This window comes from Accipiter gentilis, chromosome 30 (assembly GCF_929443795.1).
Source record: "Accipiter gentilis chromosome 30, bAccGen1.1, whole genome shotgun sequence".
In the NCBI taxonomy this organism is placed as follows: domain Eukaryota; kingdom Metazoa; phylum Chordata; class Aves; order Accipitriformes; family Accipitridae; genus Astur; species Astur gentilis.
The window spans coordinates 16332171-16351064 of record NC_064909.1 but is presented as its reverse complement, the minus strand read 5'-3'; the positions used below and the strand labels follow the sequence as shown (position 1 = coordinate 16351064).

Here is an 18894-nt window from a genome sequence, read left to right as displayed (position 1 = left end):
CTGAGTTGGAGAGGCAGTCAATTTATTTTCTGTATTTCTCCAGCCCTGCTCCAATCCCTAGTGCTGATCAATTATAACAGCAGCAGCAGATTGCATGTCAGGACATCTTATGAAGTGAGAAATTAGGACTGTTGAAGACTACTCCACAGATGTGTGAACCCAGGAATGAAGTGAGAATTAGACTTAAATAATATATATCGTGTTATGAACTGAGCCTGGCTTTGGGTTCGGTTTCTTATTTATTTTTTGATATTGTAACAAGGGTTAGAAAGTGGAACAGTGCTTAACTTATTCACAGGAATTCTGAAGGTATGTCCCCAGCGTGATGGTTTTCTCGTTCTCTAGGTAGAAATATGGTATTTAAAGCAAAACCGATATTGATTCATTCCTCTAATAAGAAATAATGAAGAATATATATATATGCATCTGTTCACTATGTATAGTGAAGACAGAAAATGAAATGCAGCTCTCAGTGGCATTTAAGAACATTGAATTTATGATGTGCTGCAGCTCCTTGTTTATTGTGCTTACTGTGTATTGTGTTTCACAAAATATGGTGGTCTTGCATTTCTATCACTGTACCTTAATGTCTGATATGCCTCTGGTGCCAAAACATCATCCTGTGCATTATCCACGGGCTACACTGGATTTATGATTTCCTACTTCACCTTTGTAATTCAGAATGTTTTCTGTGTCTCGATAGATAAACGAGCACATCTTGCAGTAAAAATTTTATATGGGATTCCTGGAGCAACCAGTACAAAAGCTGTGCCATGCCGTACAATTAAGGATAAAACTTTGGTTTCGCATTTATGTTGAACTGTGAAAGACTGAAATCCCTTTTCTTATCATAAAATATTTAAAATCAAGCATTTATTATGCCTAGATTTGATAAGGCTACTTACCAGCCTAGACATGTTTGCACACAGCAGTATCTTCTCATTTAAATTCAATCACAGTCACAAAACAAGCCTGGCTTAGACTAGCTGAAGATGTAAACTTCATTTTCATCTCATTAGGCCACCTGGAAGCAACAATCAGTGAGTAGTCCTGACGTCAATGGTCTCTCTACTTCATTAAAATGTTAATTTCATGGCTTTAATTCCCTTTGTAAAATGTGCTGCTGCAGGACACTATATGCAGATTTATTCTGAAGCAGACAAATCTGCATGCCATATTCCTTTTTTAGTGCCTTAGGTTCCGTTGGATTTTTATTTTTAGCCATTCCTATTTTTATAAACTGCTGTGAAAAGATGATCACCATAACAACCAAAAAGTAAATATTTTCTTAAAACAGCCCTTTGAGAATGTATACTTAAGAATCAGGAATTCAGGGCATCATGCATTTAGTGGTATTTTGCTCTGCTATTCCCTTTTTCAGTATTCAAAAATGAGACAGGTATTGTTACTGGCTAACATTTTCAAACAGTAGATCATGAAGGGAAAGCATCGTGTGTAGTAAATCACAAGCAGCTACGTAGATCTGCTGTAGCATCAACATTTTTAGTTGAGATCCTGCTGATATCAGGACAAAATGAGGGACTTTTCATCAATTTTAGAATCCTTCCTTGATAATATGTACTTCCTCAGCATTTAGTCATCTTCATCTTGCTTTAGGGGATACATTTCTGGTTTTATAGCATACTTCAAAATTGTACGTCATAGATCGAGTTCAGCCGTTGGTAGTAGAAGTGTGTCTTCAGTTGGGGAAAGCAAGAGAAGGTAGTTGTTAATCTAGTCTTTTCCCCTTTTACTGTATACAATTCTTCTTTAAGAGTCTGAGTACTACTGTATATTTTTTCAGACTGCTATATAAACTCTAAGTATGCCTATGCTATCTATAGATAGATGTGATGTATACTTCCATCGCAGATGGTAAAACCAAAGCGCAGGGTCTGGACTTCTCAGGACCCGTGGCTGATTGAGCTGCCCAGCTCAGGAGTGCTGTGCTCAGCTGGGTGGCTCTGATGACCCTCTTGGCTCTGGGCTGGTGGCAAGACTCAGCAATAGGTCTTCCCACTCAACCCTGGCAGCTACTGTCACTTTAGGCTCTCTACAAATCCCACGGAGCTCCCACGGGCAGGTGGTACCAAGGCCTTTCTGTGAAGGACCCTGGATAATGTGTGTACCCTGCATGATTTTAATGTGGCTGGAGATGGCAAAGACCAAGTCCAAATCCAGCAAATAAAGAAGGTTTTTCTTCCTAAGCACTGGACACGTCTGAAGTCTTCTCTCTGGGAATCCCAGTGGGATCCTCCTACCCAGGAGGATGCTCCTGGTAAGTAACTAGGAACAGGTAGTTAATTTGGCCTCACGCCTGCCCTGGGACTGCCAGGAGAGCAGTGCAGATGCAGCTGTATCAGTCTACTACTGTGTACATCTCTGCTAGTTCTCTTAAAGGTGTGTAGTTCAGGGAGCGAAATAGAAATGTGCCCTGTAATTGCAACCGAGAAGTAGCCAGAAGAGCTTTAAAGATGTGGATACAGTAAAGTTAGACAGCCTTCCAGACCTCCATCAGGTTCCTGTTTCAGATTAGGTAAAATAATTTGCCAATGAGTCTAAAAACACGTTGGTACCTATTTTGTCACTCTTAGTGTCAAGGGAGAAGTTTTCTGAAAGTCAGTGAAGACAGATGGAGAGTAGCCAATTCATTTCCATCTTGGGGCTCTTGCCTACAACGTTATTTCATCACAGGCAGCACCATAACTCAATGTAGTAGTCAATTTAAAATGCCAAAGTGTGCCAGAGTTTTACTCTATGGATAGAATTATTCATTCATGTCTGCAGTTGGTGAGAGTGGAGTGATACTATGACAACTTCTCAGATCACAGATTGATCTAGAAAAATATTCCATTTTGTAATCTCTGAGACATTAGTTGTTATTGCAGCAGCATATTGGCTCTTCTAACACTGTGTTTTGATTTGACAGACAATATATCTTATAAACTAATCAAAGAATTTGTCACTTTAGTGTGCAGTCCACTTAAACATGAGTTACTACAGGTGTTTGAACAGAAGTTGTCAGTTTGCTGAATGAGTTTTGTTGTCAGTCTTGACGCTTGAAAAGCCATTTCTATGATTAAGAGAGTTAAAGTCGCTGTCATCACTTAATGAACTTACAACTGTAGGTTGACGTGGTTTGGGGAATAAAAATAAGAGATTTTACTTTTTTGTTTTGCATTTCTTTTGCCTCAGTCACTAATTATGTGTAGTTCCAGAGATATTCATGCTATAATTTCTTATTGTTTGGTTAGTTTACTTGTTGTTAATGCTCTCAGAAGCAGGGCAGTTGGAAGAGTTGGTGGAAGTTAGTTGGTGTCACCATTGCTTAGGCAGAAAATATCCTGAGTTGAGTGGTGGACTTTGGGTTTCAGCATTCATCATGCTTTCCATGTTTCAAAACGTATAGCAAAGTTGTTGAAGTTCTCCTTTGCTTGTGTTTGCCCACAGAGAGAAAGGTTTTTACCAGAACTACCTCTGAAAACTAAACTGTCTTTGAACTCAGTCAAGCTACACTGGACTTTTCATTGCCCCATCATTTATTTGTGAAAGACCAACTGGCAGTTCATCATTCTGCAGCTCTTGAAAAGTCTAACTTTAATGGTTCCTCAGATGAGAGTCTATGCTGTTCAGGTAAACTTGAACTCTCTCACCACCTTTGTTGACCTGCCATGTGAGCCAGTGGCAACTTTTTTGTTCCCATTTGTAAGGACAGCCTTTTTCTTTCCCACTGGGATGGAAAATGGGAGACATCCAGTTGCTGCTGGCTGGTGAAGATATTGTGCTGTAGCATGGCAAAGCCTTCCTGCGGGCAGTTCAGAGTTTCCCACCAGCCCCGGGCCAGGTCTTTTCCCCGACTCATTCCTCCAGAGTAGAGGTGTTGGTGCATTTACTGGTGGTCAGGAGGGCTCTTGTCCTTTCCCTCCTGGCTGAAGCTCTCCACAGTTGTTTGTGTCCATAGACCAAATATGAGTGAGAATAGCAGTCTTCACCTAAAGTCTGTGCAGATGGTGTCTAGCTTGTTCATGGCCATTGAGACAAAATGTTGAGACTAATGAGGCTGGATGTCGACTGTAGTAAACCATGTTACGTACAGAAGCACTCGAGGGAAAATACCAAGGTACTACCGAGGAACATGGAGTGTTCTGGGATGTGCTACTGATGTGCGCGTTTCCAGTCTCTGCTGTTCCTGTACACCTTGGGATCTGCCAGTGGAGGAAGCTGTGGAGTGAGGGCTACGCGATGCCTTTTGTGCTTTCAGTGGTAAGCCTGGGGGGAGCAACGAGCAGAGACATTGTTCAGGCGGTCTTGAGGGGAAAGTGTTTCTGAACTCAAATGTGTTCGATATAGCAAAGTATATTTATGGGAAACAAAAGGATTTTCTGCTGTGACAAATAGTTTCTCCCCTTAATTAAGCATTGTCTTCTCAATGCACTGTGTGAAATTTAGGGGGCTTCATTTTTCCCAAGTTAAAATATTTAAGGAAAACAATTGTGTGCTGACAACAATGGACTTTTTAACTTGCAGGCCATTTGTTTCTGTAATTCCTATGAAATAAATTGAACTGTCTAAATTGATTTTATTCATTGTGGTTTAGTTATGTACATATTCATATTTGTGTCAAAAAGCAATGTTAAAAACATTGGTAATGACTACTCTCAGAGCTTTCTAGCATGCAGTGCCAATGGAGTTAAATGTTCCACCAGAGTTCAGAGATGGAAGTTTATAGCAGCTATTTTCAGGAAACCAGTTTTAGACTTCTGTTCAGGCGCCTGTACAACAACGATTTACAACATTTTCTCATCTGTGACTTCAGCTGCCAGCATGGGATTGCCTTCTCATCTGTATGAGAAACTAGCAGCCCACTGCAGCCCAGGTCTTTAACATGAAGGTAGAACGCATAGATTATGAGCCTAAACCTGGTCTTACTTGCCTTGAGCAGAGCGATGCATTTGGCTCAGTGTCGGGCCATTGTGTACTGGTATAAATGATCTTTCTTAGCCTTGTTCTTGCAATACTGAGACCAGATCTGAAGAAGAACGCTGGCCTGTATCTGAGTCTCTTGCTGTCCTTGAGGTAGGAATTCAGTTTTTACTTCTCAGGCTGGCAGACTGACAGCATCACACATGTGGAAGTACAAGATGGATGCCCAGAATTCAACTTCCATCTGAGCACAGGAGTAACTGTTCAGGCGCTCTCAGCGGTCTTTGCTCCTTTTCAGTCATCGAGTTGACCTCAGTATAATTTTTCTACGCATCCCTATGAACAGCAGTAGTTGGAACAAAACCATTAGCAAATAATTTTACTTCTAGAGACAGATCTTTTTGCTGCTGTTCATTTAAAATTACTGCAATCCCTCATTCATTAGCAAGGCCATGATGCTGTGTTTTCACAGATCTTATGGTATGTAGCATCCCTTTTGCTTTTCCATGGCACTGTCATGACAGCTTCTGTTGGTACAGCCAGTCTCACATCACCAATTAAACATTAACTGAGCTGGAGCTAAGGGCTTTGATTAGCGGTTCTAGCAGCCACCGTCAGAGGAAGCTCATCTGCTCCTGGACCTCCCCGTGTCTGTTTTCTGCAGGGCACTGCAAGGTGGAGGAGCAGCTCCTTCCCATGCTTCGTTTTTCCTAGCACTATTACCAGCGAAGGGAAGAAATGCTGTTTGCATAGACACAGTAGAAGTGCAGTGCCAGACAAACAGTGCATGTCCTTCACGTTGGCTTGAGTGAATGAGAGGGGCAGCAGCTAGCCCATTTTACTTGGGGGACCACCACCCCAGTGCCACCAGGATGCAATCAGGAGGATGTTTGGTCTTGCAATAAGAATGGCTTGAGCAGCTTTTTGGGTTTTATTTAGGAAAAAAATAGGAGACACTCAGTTATGGCTACCTGTAGGGCCATACCTTCTTAAAGAAGTGCATCCTGGTGAAGAGCAATCAATCAGTCGTACTCGCAGGCTTCAGGTAGGAAGGAAGGGCTGGAGGGGTTTGTGCTGGTTGCTCTCCCTGTCTGCTCTTCTTCCATAGTGACTGGGAGGGTGCATGTGTTACGTGAGGTTTCTCTGCGTGAGGAGGATCCAAAGGCCGTCAAACCCTTCAACTTTATGGCTCCTTTCCACCAGAGGAGCTCCACCAAGTAGCTGCAGTAGGGTTTGGGTCTGATCCCATGTCATTAGGGAAGAAAGGAACTATATAATCATTATCCTTTTTAGAAATTTTAACCACAGCCTGTGGAGGGATGGCAGTACTTTATCTGACAAATATGTCACTGTCTTTCATCAGCTGATTATAATCATCTTGGAAGTTCCAGTGTGTCTGTTTTTCCCTCTTCTTTTTTACTATTGTGTTTTGTTTAACTTTCCCTAATGAGACCAGTGAAAAGCAATTGTTCTAAATAAATCATGTGCGCTACAAAGCAGTATATCACAATTAGGTTTCCATTATACTTTAATTAGGCATTCCATTATTAAATTGATGTCTTTGGCTTCTTCTAGGTCTCAGACTAATCCTGAAACAAATTCCTCTTTGTGGATAAATATTAGCCAGCCATAATTAAAGAGCATTCATTGGACTTGAGGCTTTTCATTAAATCCCTTTCTGATTAAGATGGCTCCCCCAAGTACTGGGCTGATTAAATTTAATAAGATTTGTCCACTTGTGTGTATCATGGTCTGGTGGAAACTGTTTTAGCACCAGGGGATTGGGAACAATAAGTTCATATCTCAGTGCAGGCGGTCATGGGTCTAAATGCCTGTTATGCACAGTGCTGTATGCTCTTGTATCAAGGGGCTCTATAGTTTGTGTGGTTGGTCAGCACAGGAAAAAAACCATGGAAATTGAATTAGTAGTATTAGAGTTGAATATCAAAGGGTTAAGTTACAGCTAGACGGTTACAGTAAAGAACAGGAGATTAAAGTATGTTAGAGGCTGTTTTGTTGACTATTTGACGACTAGGGCTTTGCTGCTTAATTGAAACCCGAGTGCTTTGCTGCCCCAAACTGATTTCACTTGGTGAGATGTATAGATGAGCTCGTTTCTATGTAAATATGCCTCAGCTGCAAATTCAGAGAATAAAACAGATGTTCCTGACAGAAGTTCTTCTAATGGCAGACCATGAAATCTTTTCCGAGCAAAATCTTTGTCCTGGGTTTAAAACAAGGTGGAGCAAAAGCATGATGTGGCTTTAGTGTTTATGTCCATCAGAGAGAAGTTATAAGCCTCAAAATTTTCTGTGTGCTGAAATTCTGCCTTCTTGTCAGGCCGCTGGTGCTGTTCTGCATTCCTCTTGCTTTGTACACAGAAATGAAAACAAACCACTGTGACCAAGAATGGCAATAGCACAAATCGGCAAGACATGAAATGTGAGAGATCGGCTCAGGACGTCTGCGGAAGCGCTCCATCCAAATATTTGAGGTGGCTGCTAGCAGGTGTTTTTTCAACATCTAGTTCATACTCTATTTTTGGCGCAGGGTACATTTTCATCTAGTGTTTTGGTTTTGGTATGGGCCGTATTTGTAATAACGAATCTCTCAGAAGTTTGAGTGTATTTTCAGTTTCTTCTCATGTATCCCAAATACAATGGTACTGAGTATATCATCTAGCCCATCTTTCATATTGTGAGGAATCCAAGTTGACCCCTAATTCCAGACTGCTCTTCCTCGGGCTGCTGAAGGCTGCACTAACCATGAGTGATGCCTGGGACAGGTCGAAGAGGGCAGGGTTGTAAAACAGTGTCAGGTCACTAAGCAGCTAAAGAGTACTCCCTAGCGGTTGACATTGGGTAGTGATAAGAATAGACAGTAAAGTGCACTGAATTAACATAAGGTTACTCATTTGTAGCCATTAAAAAAAGGAAGAAAAATAGAGTAAGGTGAGGAAAGGAAGCTGAACGTGATGTCTGAATTATAGAAAAGAATGTGGCTGTAATGTACAAGAAACCAAGAATAAAATCTCTTTACTAGCCATTGTTTATTTACTTATTGCTACTGTTGCAATACTGCGTTGGGTGGTGTTACGCTATTCGTAGCACCTTCTTTCCATTGGCATGAACTAAGGGCTGATGGAAAGTGAAAAGTCCATGGCATTTCTGCGGAGATAGGATGCACTTTGATCTGTTGATTACTGAGCGAAAATTGCCACGACTGCTTCCTTCTGAATATCTGTGGTGAATTATTTTTGTCTACTCCTCACAGTGTCTTACACTAGCTTTGTAGTGACTTCATAAAAGACAAGACTCAAAATAAGTTGCACAATCAGTCTGCAGATCAGCTGGGGTCTAATGTTCCTCTATCCAGACAATTTGAAAATTATTAAAAACGATGAGAAAATGATGAGAAGATTCCTACCCTACATCCTGGCAAATCCTAGAACTATTGGAAAAAAAAGATAGATGTATTTGAAAAGAGTATAAGCAATGGTTGTGGAAGAGTTAGGAGGACATAAGTAACATCTAATGGAATGAACAGGGGGATTGGGAAGGGTAACATCTTGAATGCTTGTATTTTAATTGAGATGCTGAAAGCTAACATATGCTTTTGTGCTACAACATGGCAGTTCATACATACTGCTGCTCCTTACATCTCTAAAACTCTAGCATTTTTGCAAAAATTCCAGATTTTAAGCCACCTGCGTTGTTCGCCTAGCAGTAACATCCTGTGATGTTGAGCATTACGGGTATGGCAGTTGTGCATGTAAACTGTTCCACAGTGTTTTGCTTTACTGTTAACTCAGTGAGGCCAGTCAGAAATGACAGTGGAAATTGCAGATGCAACAGCTGAATTCTGGCAGAACTGGATTACCTCGAATAGGGATGTGTTTTCTGCTTTAGAGCTCGATGTAATTCCATCTGCGTTGGAAAGAGATTGTTCATCCAGGCAGAGAGCAAACAAATGTAGAGGGGTGGATTACTTCTTCCTCAGATTCCGAGTGATTTCAAATGCCCAACAAGTAACAGAGGAATTAGGTGGATAGTCTGTTATATTAAAGATAAGAATAAGCTCTCTGTGTGTGTGTGATTTATTTTAAGGGTATTTGATGTCTTGTTTTTGCTTAATTGTCATGATACTTAGCTTTCCAGAAATACTTGGATGACTAGTTTTTATTTTAAAAATAAAAATAAATCAGCTATTTCCTAATTTATGTACATTTGCCTGTCTAGCAAGACATCTTATCATGACAAGATAGGGTACATGTGATGCTTTTTAAAAGGATTTCACTGCAGTATAGTAAATTATCTTCATTTCAAGCATAATTGTGAATCTCATCTGAGTTTGTTGGCTGTTTGCCAGGAAATTCATGTTAGAGCTTAGTGGAATTGGAGAGTCGCATACCAGTGCGTCAGTGTCTGTCTGTTATATGAAATATCATTTTTCTATATGAAAAAGTAGTGGTGTACTATAAGCCTGGAAACAACATGTTTTCTCCTTCCTAACATGTAACATACCTATGAAAATCAAATTCCATATGTGTATGTAGAGCAGATTTGTAGTACGAGAGGCCGGGAGAGAGCAGATATGCAGGCGAGGGAATAAACATGGCATTTTGGTCGTATGGATTTTATAAATATAGTTTGGGAATGATAGAGTAAAGAGTGGTGAGTCAGTTATGCCTGGTCATCCCTAGTGACTGAAAATAACTTGTTATTCCAAGCCTTTTATCCCTCCTCTCCCTCCTCTCCACATATTTTGTATTTTATTTATAGCTCAAACAGCTTTTACTTTGCAATTCGTTAAATAACCCTTCAGAGCTGGGGAAGGAAGATGAAAGGGCGACAGCCCCCCGGGCAGTCTGGGGGATAGAGCCGCTGGGTCGGCACGTTCCCCATCGCGATAGCTGGGTCCCCTGTCTCTCCTGTGCACCCTTCCCGCATCTGCTCAGAGATATCTCTTTTAAATGGGCAAACTCGGTTCCTGAAGTCATTTGTCGGTTTGTGTTGACGGCGGTACCCAGGAGCCACGTGCGGTGTTCCAGACGAGCTGGCTGTGGCTTTGATAGCAGCGGGGTCAGAGGGCCCACGTCTGCGGGGGTGGCAAAGTAGAGTTGTATCCGTAAAACCGTAATGGAGGTTGTAAGCTGCTCTGAAACGCATGAAATCTAGCACCACAGCCCATATTTGTATTTATCCCATAAAGCATAGCTGTGCTAACAATGCCTGCAGTAATTATGAGCTAAATCTTCTATATTTTGCTTCGGCTCAACATGTGTCTAAGTATTTTTGTACAGTTTAATCCACAAACTAAGAACCAGTTTAGGACTTGATATATCTTAACTTGCAGACCAGGATAATATACTTCTTGATATGCTCTTAGCTTTCCCACAGTAGTGACTTCTCATACCATAACTGAACTACACTGTGTCTTCCTTCGTGTATTAGCTCTGATTTGGTTTGGAGAGGAGGAAGAGAGCTGGCAGGTGTGTCTGCTGACGAAAAGAGCATCCCTCACATTCACATAGAAAAGAGGGGAGATCTGCTCCTGCTGCTGTAGTAACATTGGTTTATAGTCCTGCACAGAATTGCTCAATCTGTAAGAAGCATTTAAGTCGACTAGATTGGCATTACAAGTTCAGTGTAGTGATGCTGATTAAAAAAAAAAAAAAAAAAAAGCGGGGGTGGAATTTGGGTAAATTATTGTTTGCTTAACTGCAGTGCTCCTTATTTTTTGGCTTATGCAGAGGGTGAGGGGAGAGGCATGTTAAAGCAACAAATGTGTAGCTGATTAGCAGACACCAGCCTGGGGCAAGAGAATCTCAGGCTCTGTCACAGGTGAGAGTGGAAAAACTCACCCATAGCTTGTTTTTGTGCCCTGACTTAACTGGGGATTTACACCTTTCATGGACGGTGTGCCAGGCTGTATTATCCTCACCTGGAAGAAATTCCCCAGAAACTGGGGAGCGCTACCTTCCAGCTCCCCTTACCGTTTCCGCGTTGTCTTGTCTCTGTGGGAGGAGGCTGCCCTGTTCAGCCGTGGAGGCTCAGCAAGCTTTGCATTGCAGAACGGTGGGGTTTGCATCTCAGCCCTGTTGTACGTCGCTTCGAATCCTACCCAAGTGTTTCTGTGGCATGCTCACTGTAGCTTGCTGGCTCCATTGCCCTCCAGGATGTGGCAAATGGCTCTGTAATGCTTAATAAGCAGGGCTAAATAGCAGCTAACAGCAGTGCTGTAGCTACAAGAAAGGATGTAGTCTTTGGAGGCATAAAACCAAAAAACAAGTAGGAATGTTGATACTAGATATCTGCGTATGGACTTAATAAGGCCATTTTGGAAAACTCTACCTGGTTCCAGTACCCAAGCTTTGAAAAGTATGTTGAAATGTTAGAAGAGATTCAGAGAGCTACAAGAGGGATTTGAGCTTTTAAAAACACACTTCATATTGAGATTTTGGAAGCTCAGTAGGTTTAGTTTGTTCAGGAGCAACTTATGAGGTTGGCAGATCAGACCGAGACTTACATATATGAGCATAGACAGCCCTTTAATTTAGCCGACCTGTATGGTCAGGAACTAAAGTATAGAAATAATGTGTACACGGACACACATGCCCCTCTGATTAATTAGAGGAATTGCCTATCTCATGTTAAAAGCTTTAAGGCAATGCGGGATGTCTGTCTTAGAACATCCCATGGCAAAACCAAAAGCATTCTGCATAAGCTCCTGTGGCCTGTGTTATTCAGAAGATCAGATTAGGCGATGACAACATTCCTGTCTGATCTTAAAATAATTAAATGAGGTATTTACAGAGATTTCAAAGTCAAAGCAGATTCCTGCCTCCCTACCCCCCCAACAAATTCAGTTAGTGGTATTGTTTTATACCTTAATGAGATGTGGCATCAGGCTGCAAAGCTGTGTGATTTAAATATATTTAACAAAACAATTAAGCACATGTAATGATTGCTGATAGCAATGAGGATGTCTTTATATCTCTTGATCTTTGTACCAGCCGGGCTGGAGGTACCTGGTAGGGGATGCCAGGAGTCCTCTCTACTGCTGTATGCAGCACCCGGAGCACGTTTCCTTCCTTCTGGGGAGCAGAAAGCAGCCAGGGCTGTCCCTTCCCCAGGCTCCCACCCTTAAGGACAGGAGGTGCAGTTTTCTTAACTCCTTCGTGTCAGCAGATGGAAGGTCTTCCTCTCTCCTTCTATCACAACAGGTGGAAAATGGGATAGCTACAGAAAGAATTGGTATGCAGCATCACTCTTCTCTGTTAATCAAGGCCAGCATTATCATTCTGTCTTTTTTGTTTGCTTATTTGATTGCTACACTTACCCAAAAAAGATTTCCAATAACTACTGAGTTGAAAGTGATTTAGATTAACCCTGGCTGACACCGCTGCTTTAAAGAGGGCTGCCTGAAGTTTTAAATCTTCACGAGGATGATACTTCCCAGGAGGGGCTGTAAATCCTTGAAGCTGCTCCCTCCTGATACTGTGTTCTCAAAGAAAAATGACTTGAATCTCAGGAGCCAAGGCAGTAATATTTCTCAGTAAGCAGTTTTAGATGGCTTTTGTTTTAATGTCCAAAAATGTATCTTTGTTTCAAACCTAACGTACAATACTCAGATATTGGGAAACATAACTATTTTTGTTTTACTTGTTTCCATCTTTGTTTTGATTATGTTGCTGATCAGTTTATTTACAGAAATGCCAAGCCTCCTTCTGTTGGGTTTCCTAAGGAAATGTATATAGGGTTGAAGGATATTAAAGGGTGGGTGAGAAAGCTACAGCCAGCGTTCTGTGGAAGCATGGAAATGTATGAAGCATCTAGAGCTGTGTGGTGAAGGGACAGGTATGCTGCTTTGCAGGAGGAAGCAGTTGTGCTGGGAGGTGGAATGGGCAAGGGCCTCACTTATTGGTCCCGATTTTCACAGAACAGCTTATTTTACAGTGACCATGAATATTTTGTTGTGAGAGCATCTCAGTATACGTCTCCCGTTCTGGCTCAGCAACTCATCGGCGTGCTGTTCTGTGATGTACTGTGGTTAAGAATAGCATCTTCTCTGCTGGATCAATGCAGGGGAAGAGACTCTATAATCCTTGTATGATTTAAAGTAATGTCAATGATAACTAAAGTAGGACAAATTGTGGCTGCTGAGATCATTGCTAGGGATGGTAATGGGTAATAGCCACCACTGTTGATGGTAAGGAGACTCAGCTGCCTGTTCTCTTTCCAGGCTGCTGAAGAGTCTGAGCAGTTCATTGCATGGATTTGCCTGGGGCCCCTCATCATTTTTGGCTCACTGATGGTCATTTTGGCTTTAAGAGCTTCTGTTCTGAATCATCATTTTGGCCCTCAAGTCACTGCTTCTATAGATCCTTTTGTCTCACGGTGAGCTTGCTCAGCATTGCCCAGTCCTGGGTACGGGCAAGAAAGTGCCCTTGTCGTTGATATGAATCATAACTGAGGAACGAGCAGTGCATGAGCTCCCAAGCGATGCTTGTAGCAGAGGGGATGGGTCCATCCAACCAGCCCACTTATTTGGGACTGTGCTGTGGAGCTGAGCATCACTTCTGGCAGTTTTCACCAATTGCCGCTGCCTTGCAATACTCTCTTTGCAAATGTGTTTGAAAGAAGCTGAAAATAGTTTAATCCTGCCTTTTACATTCAGGCTGGGTTTTTTCCCCCTAGAATTAAAGTACTGTGCTGACATGGTACTACTGAACACACACAATTAAAAGTAACTTTCAGTTTACCTGTGACATCTTTACTTTGAACCTAATAAGACAGTCTTGGTTGTAAGGTTTTATAGTAGGTGTTGAGATAAAAGGTTTGTCTGCACACATGCAAAGGAGCACAGAGGCACAAGGGCAGACAGGGAAAACCCCAAAACCCAGATGGAGAAACAGAGCCCTTACCCTTGCTCCTCTAAGGGCTGTCACAGGAGAGCCATTAGCCCGTGGGCCAGGCATGACACCCATCACAGTGAGTCAACGGGAGAGGCTCCTGTCCATCACCTTACAGACTGAGGGGCGTTACTGCTTGCAGGGCTCTGAGACTCATTACAGGATGCCCAAGAGGAGCATTTGGGGATTGTACAAGATTTATTACGGATATTTAGGGGAGGAACCAAAAGCAGGGAGAGGGATGGTTCAAGGTGGTTTGGGAGGAACAAGTTTGGGAAAATAGAGGAATTAAGGGGTAAAAGGGGCTGGTCCCATGTCGTGTATCAGTACACTTGCCTTGCGCCTGATCAGCCCAGTCTGTCCCATCTTCTCATTAAACCCCATTTCTAATTTTTCCTGGGTGAGGGGACTCTGTGGGTATGCGTGTGGAGGTCCAAGTGCCAGCAACTGGAGGGCCCAGGGTCCATGTCTGTCGTGTGGGTGCATATGTCAGCGTGTGATCGCTAGTGACTATCTAGCAGGACTAGCAGACGAGTAGGGTGAGAGGCTTGGGAGCCAAGTATCGAAGTGGCCATAAGTCTTGGTCAGATACTGGAGAGGTCAGATGGTCACAGTTTGGCTACTGGAGGGACTGCAAGGTCCAAGCCAGCAGCTGAGGAAACTGTGGGGTCTGGGCTCAACCGAGACCAGTTTGTATGTTTGTCTGTCTCTGCACAAGGCAGCTGGAGAAGAGAGGATCTGAAGACCAGCTACTGGGTGGCCCTGAGTGTCTATGAAGGGATTGACAGTGCGTGTGTGTCCGTGCAAGGGGTCTGTACGAGCCACTGGAGAGGGGCTGTGGCCCCAGGGGCTCGTGTGTCCAGGTGCCAGCACCTGGGAGGACCAAGGACACTGGGCCAGTTGCTGGAGGGATGCGTAGCCTGTATATATGTATATAATTCCCACTGACAGACCTTTATCCTGATCAACCGGAGCGGGGAACATGCTGAAGCCGTTTTATTTGCTTGAGTGCTGTGTTTTCTGTCCATGTTGATCCGTGACTGTCTGTGCCTGTGCATTGCACACGTGTATTTGTGTGTGTGCGTGTGTGTGGATTGGGAATACGTGCTCAGACTTGCTCCTAGCTGGGGCAGGTTGTTGCAGCAACCTCACCTCTACTGGGCTACCTGACGCCGCAACTGCTAAAGTAGAATAAAAATTCTGATGGAACAGCTGGTATAGTGAAAGAAAATGTCCTCGTTTTTCCTTTGAAATGTTTTTTAAAAGAAGGCATCTTTCTCTAATATTGTTATTTTGGTCATGAGCCTGGCAAGTTCTTCCTCTGCCACCTCTGAGCACAATGCCCAAAGCAACCAGCTGTGCATTGTAATCGCTTGAAGTAATGTCGTGTATCAACAGAGCCTGAAATATAAACAACTTTGATTGGAGCGCAGAAAGTTTAAAAAGAAAAAGAATAGTGCTTTTGAGGCATTTTGTCATCCCGAAATGGAGACCGCCACATGGATTAATCATCATCTGCATGTTATGCAGTTTATAGCCTCTTAACAACAATTGCAAATAAACTTTATCTTTGCTCCTGAGCACTGTAGTAAGCTTTCCTTTTCTGAGGTGCTTTTGTAAAGCATAGGACAGAATATTGCTCACGGGTATGAAGGATATATAGTTCTACTACTGCAGGAAGAAAGTCACGAGACTGTAAAGCTACTGAAACTGGTGTCTCTTTGTCCTGAAGAGAGTCCTGGGCTACCTGCCTGACATTTTAGCCTTAATGGCAGTTTCTTAGCTTAACTAGAGTTCAGATGCAAACCAGCAAATTTTATATGATTTTTCTCTGTCCTTCATTCCTTCTCCCAATGGGATGTGGATACATGCAGGATAAAGAAGATCCCTCGGATGTCACTAAAAGCATTGCAAAAAGTGGTTTGTCCACCAACAGCTTCTCTGAACTATGAACAAATATGCTTGCCTACTTTGTTTTTGACCCATTAGAGAAGTAGAATGATGTGGCTTCCCTTAGTGCAATTTCTTCTAAAATGTGCAGAAGCAGTTTTTTTCAGCAGATCTGTAAGTTCAGGTGGATAAAGATCTTTAAAATCAGTGACTGCCCTGCATCTTCACTTAGGAACACTTTCATTTGCTGGTTGACTGGCACCTTGCTTTTGATCTGAAACATGTGCTAACGTTGGGTATCTCCAGACTGCAGAGAGAATGAGCTTAACTTCAGAGGGGAACAGAGGCAATAAAGATGCTCTAGCCAAGGATGCAGGTTCAAAACTGCCTGATTAAACCTAGCCTAAGGGAATTTTGTCCCTGCTCATGAATGGTCTACCTTTATCTGCTGCAGTAACTTTTCTTCTTTTTAGCAGATTTGCTTGTAGCATGTCTGGCAGTGATGCATTGACCCTGTCCGTATTAAAAGCTGTCATTGATAAATCAGCAGAGAATATGCAGAACCTTTTTGTTCAAGTGTGCAGTGTGGATCCACTTTACTGCATGTAATACTAGCAGGGTGTGCTTCTTTCAAGAGCTGTAGAAAACTGATGGGAGCTGGTCTTTTCCACATACTTGCCTTGCCAGGGAACGAAAGCTTTGGGCTGCCATTTGTGTGGAGTTTTTAAATATGTATGACCCAAACAAGGGGACTGTGGAGAAAGGCTCTAATCCTCTTGCATGTGAAACCTGGTATTCTGGTCTTCTCTCTTTCTGATGTTTCTGTGCTTTCAGATATGCTAAATCTACCTTTGAAGTTTCACTTCTTCTTGTTTAAAATATACTTTAATAGGTGAAGCTTGCAGCTGGGAATTAGGAGATGCTGGTTCAAGGTGGACACACTGAGCAGGACACGTAATCATCCTTTGCCTTGGTGTCCCTGTTTGTAATGCAGAAAGAGTAATATGTGCACCCTCCTCTATGCAGCTCTTTGAGCTTTGTTCTGAGTAACTAATTTAGAAGCTGTAATGTAGTGTAGACCTTCTACAGTCTGGCATGAAGCCCTGCTGGAAGTTCTCTGTCTGGGGGTGCTACCAATCCATGGGTAAGGAGTAGAGGCTTCCCTGTTTCTGAACAGGAATTTGTGGGCAGAAATCTGTCTGCATGCTGAAGAGATCAGACCAGCTGTGTGCGTGCAGGGAGTCCTGCCCGGTCCTGTCAGTCCCACTTGCACAGAGTCAGAAAATCTGTGTCTTAAGCAAATCTGATGATTTATCGCCGGTGGTCTGTATGCCAGTGATGCTTATGTGTAAAGCCTTGATTTTTCGAGAACATTTGCATGTAATGGCAGACTAACTGTTTAGCTGTAAAGACACAAATGACTGCAGGGTGGGTGAGAAACTCATGTAGCCCCAAACTCTTTACATAGAAAGCTTGTTCCACACAAGAACCTCAGGAAGGCTGAACTTTTCTGGCCTCCCTCTTGAGGTAAAGCCTGTAGGTTTTATGTGCCACTAGGACCTGGTGAGCTATGGAGGATCAGGAGGAAGACAGATTTTAAGAGATGGATCTCTCTTAGAGGCATATGTAGCAGCCCTTCCCCTGGCTAGGCTGGGAACTAGGGGATGTCTGTCCTGTAGGCTGACTGTAATTCTTTCTGATGGCAGAAATATTTGGAGTAGTGGGAGGAAAAATGCAAGCTGCTCTCAAAATGCTTTGTGCTAAGGTGCAGCAGGCTGGCCATCATTTCCCTTTGTAAGGGCTGGGTTTCTGAGACACAATCAATTTTGGCAGCTCCTGGAACGTGATCTGTAAGGTTTTACCTGTGCAGAATACAGTGATTCTCTGCTTAGATAGGATGTGATCCCTTAGCTAGACAAAAGCTGGAGTATTGAGTTTTGCTCCTCCTAGGAGCCATATATAGCTCTTTAAAAATGCAAGTAACCTGCCACAAAACTGTCCAAGAGAGATCGTTCCAAGACAGCACAGTTATAAAATACTCTTCAAAGGCTGAATAGGGTTTTTCTCCCTCTTGTGATATTTGGAGTTGCGCTTTAGATACATCCTTTTGAACGTAGCCTTTTAAAGTAACTTTCTATTCTGTCCTTGTCATTTTTAGGGCTGTAACGGAAAGCCAAAAATGCCAGGGAAGGGGAGCAAATGAAAGGAGGGAGCGGGGCTAAAGAGTAGGTTTTGATCATCTTTGCAAGAAGTGACATCATCTGTGAGAGCAAAAGTCTTCAATTGCTGCAACTGGAGACAGCTTTTAGTCTCCAATTCTATTTTGCCCCCAGCCAGCCAGCCAAATAAAAACAGTGGGATAAATCACTGCTGGCAGAACTTAAGTTATGCAACATCCAGTTCACCATGTGCCTATTTTTAGATCAGTTTTACACTAGCAGAATTTACTTTATGAAATCTAAAAAGAATGTCTGGTCAGAGGCTGGGGTATAAAGAGGGTATTTAAAAAGTGCAAAAACATTTAGTACAAAGATGCGCTAGCAAACCCCACTTTGGCAATACCGATATCCTGTCAAGAGCGTTGGCTCGATCAAGCATGGTAATGAAAAGTAGAGAGGGTTTTCATCAATATTCCCTTGAATTTCTAATCTGCAATTGTTTTTTAAGTGGCTAACTATACTCACTTTACCCAAATAGCTAACCGTACGGGGTTCACTTAAAGCTAGGCTTCCTACCATTTATGCTGTACTTTGTCTTTACCAGCTCTGGAATGCAGTCAGCAGCAGCTCACCTCCTTACAGTACTGGCTGGTCAGATTTAAAGAAATTGTGTTAACTGGAGTGCTCTGGAAAGCTGGCTGAGCTACAGAGATACTACTTATCCTTTGTGAGATACCAGCGATTTAATGAGCTCCTGGTATTTAGCTGGTGTATGTTTCATATGTGTCTTCTCAATCTTCAGTGAATTAGGATTGTGTATGCTGCTTGCTCCAGATCAAACTGACTCTTTTTCAGTGTTCACAGGAACATACACAAGGGTGTATTTAGTTAGTTAAAAGCAATTTTGGCTTGCAGCACAGGTATGAATAACTGAAGATTATTCAAGACCAAATGTGCATCTTCTCTTTTTTAAATTTGACTTTATCCTCTTACTCACTGTTGTAATTC

The 18894-nt window shown here is 42.5% G+C and overlaps 1 protein-coding gene across 6 annotated transcripts in view; it reads left to right on the top strand.

The window, feature by feature from the left end:
• The window catches only part of LCLAT1 (lysocardiolipin acyltransferase 1), a 120935-nt gene that overhangs the window by 97551 nt on the left and 4490 nt on the right, over nucleotides 1-18894 (top strand). The gene's annotated exons all lie outside the window — the stretch shown is intronic.